The 2,894-nt window shown below is 36.8% G+C and overlaps 1 protein-coding gene across 2 annotated transcripts in view; it reads right to left on the bottom strand.

Annotated features, from left to right (window-relative positions):
- LOC123765616 (glutamate receptor) overlaps nt 1-2,373 on the bottom strand; it is a 39,969-nt gene extending 37,596 nt beyond the window's left edge. For both annotated transcript variants that reach the window (XM_069333986.1, XM_045754291.2), the window contains exon 1: nt 2,179-2,373. The gene's annotated coding sequence lies outside the window, so the exon portion shown is untranslated. The remainder of the gene's footprint in view (nt 1-2,178) is intronic.
- Between the last annotated feature and the right edge of the window lie 521 nt (nt 2,374-2,894).

Below are 2,894 nucleotides of genomic sequence, written 5' to 3'. Positions count from 1 at the left end.
GATGCTGGTGGTGATGCTGGTGGTGATGGTGGTAGTGATGGTGGTGGTGATGCTGGTGGTGGTGGTGTTGGTGATGCTAGTGGTGATGGTGGGCTGCAATATAAATGGCGAGAAATATAAAGTGAGTTAGAGAGAGAGGTAGGTAGAGTAAGAGAGAGAAAGAGAGGGGTTAGGTAAAGAGGAGGGGAAGAGCAAGATAAATAATACTAATATGTATCAACGCCATTTAATATTATCTAACAATAACTATTAGATATTATCATGTTCTTAATATAATATTAAATCAAATAAATCAATTGGATTTTTTTTAGAAATTAAAAAAAATCTCTACTAGGCAAATTGGGCATTGCATATATATATATATATATATATATATATATATATATATATATATATATATATATATATATATATACATATATATATATATTATATATATATAATATAATCCACACTAGTTTATTTTGGCTAGGCTAACACAACTGTCCTGTAAACTAACAACACACTATAATGAGCAGCAAAAAAAAAAAATAATAAAACATTTAAATATAAAAAACTATTATTTAAAATACACAAAAAATTGAATGTTTTTTAATATCTTACTAATAATGATCAAATGTATCTCTTTTATATGAAATATATTGCACCAATATACGGAATTTGAACCCCTATAAGAGGGACAGATATATCTTTATCCTGAAGTCTCCTTATATACAAAATATGAATGTTATCTCTGACCTAATTTTCTTCTCTGTAAATGAGATTTAACATTCTTACTTTTTATTTATTTCAGACTTAAGAAAACTTTATACAATTTCTATTTTGACTATTGATGTTAAATGACATTTCCAAGATCAATGAACTATTTACTGTAGGATCAGGTGACTGTTTGCTGTATTATCAGGTGATTGTTTACTGTAGGATCAGGTGACTGTTTACTGTAGGATCAGGTGACTGTTTACTGTAGGATCAGGTGACTGTTTACTGTAGGATCAGGTGACTGCTTACTGTAGGATCAGGTGACTGTTTACTGTTGGAACAGGTAACTGTTACTGTAGGATCAGGTGACTGTTTACTGTAGGATCAGGTGACTGTTTACTGTTGGATCAGGTGACTGTTTACTGTTGGATCAGGTGACTACTGTAGGAACAGGTAACTGTTACTGTAGGATCAGGTGACTGTTTACTGTAGGATCAGGTGACTGTTTACTGTTGGATCAGGTAACTGTTTACTGTTGGATCAGGTGACTGTTACTGTAGGATCAGGTAACTGTTTACTGTAGGATCAGGTGACTGTTTACTGTAGGATCAGGTGACTGTTTACTGTTGGATCAGGTGACTGTTTACTGTTGGATCAGGTGACTACTGTAGGAACAGGTAACTGTTACTGTAGGATCAGGTGACTGTTTACTGTAGGATCAGGTGACTGTTTACTGTTGGACCAGGTAACTGTTTACTGTTGGATCAGGTGACTGTTACTGTAGGATCAGGTAACTGTTACTGTAGGATCAGGTAACTGTTTACTGTTGGATCAGGTAACTGTTTACTGTAGGATCAGGTAACTGTTTACTGTTGGATCAGGTGACTGTTACTGTAGGATCAGGTAACTGTTTACTGTTGGATCAGGTAACTGTTTACTGTAGGATCAGGTAACTGTTTACTGTTGGATCAGGTAACTGTTTACTGTAGGATCAGGTAACTGTTACTGTAGGATCAGGTAACTGTTTACTGTTGGATCAGGTAACTGTTTACTGTAGGATCAGGTAACTGTTACTGTAGGATCAGGTAACTGTTACTGTAGGATCAGGTGACTGTTAACTGTTCTGGGGGGAAACTCTGACTCGTGTGAATTAATTTATTTTAATTATAATTAATTGATTAATTTAATGTAGTTTAATTTATGGTGTATAATTGACTTATTTATTATTTCTTTCGATAGCTTAGTGGACTGTTATGGTTGAGTAGAGTGAATAGATTTAAGTTCTCCCATAATTCGTATCCTATCAAGTTTGGGGGTTAATTATATTAGCCTATCAATTGATAAATTTATCGATTGACAGGAAATTTCTACTAAATGTTAGTTTATTATTCTACCGGAGTTAGTTTGTACACCAAGGCCTTAGCTGTTTGAAGGCTTCAGTGTGGATATTAAGAGGGACACGTGAGCAGTCTGTCAGACCTCGAGGCTATGGCGTCTGTTCTCGCGTGGCGACAAGTTGCTCTCGCTTAAGTCCCTGCTGACCACAGATCTGCCGGAAGAATACAATCTAACAGCTGCATATATGCTTCCTATCACAGTGTATCGGGTGGAGGGAGAGCCTTGACGTGGGTTGAGTAAGGTGACCAGCTCCGGCGTCCTCGGTCACCCGCTCGTCCTCCGCGGCGGCTGCCTGCCAACCGTTCCAATGTTTTTCAAATTTATATTATTCTCTCCAGTATCTATATATTGGTTTATTAGGCCCTATATTGTATCTTAATATTTAACACTGATCTCTAAGCATAATTTTAAGTCGCCGAATGTACATGGAAATGTTTGTTTTATACGCTTGACACTGTTATTCCTATATTTTTGTAGGAACCTCACATCTAGTTGATGCAGCCTAGACGCATGCGCACACTAGCTACTGCCTTGGCGCCACTTTCAAATGTGCCCATCGGCATTTGTTTATACATTTCCATCCAACAAACACTAATCTTGTTCTTTCATGAATATGCTAAGCCAGATCTTTGCCATATGAGAAAAATGCCTTAACATATTCTTCCATTACAACACTCAGAAGATGATAATTGTGACCAAACACACTCATAAGATGGCATTTTCAGAAAGATGATTCGTTTGGTATAATACACACTGTCCTCTCTCCCCACCTTCCCCCTTCCTGGCCTCTCTCGGGA

The sequence above is a fragment of the Procambarus clarkii genome, chromosome 30, assembly GCF_040958095.1.
Source record: "Procambarus clarkii isolate CNS0578487 chromosome 30, FALCON_Pclarkii_2.0, whole genome shotgun sequence".
Taxonomy (NCBI): domain Eukaryota; kingdom Metazoa; phylum Arthropoda; class Malacostraca; order Decapoda; family Cambaridae; genus Procambarus; species Procambarus clarkii.
Note: the sequence above shows the minus strand (reverse complement) of the source record. Positions and strands in the feature narration are given on the sequence as shown.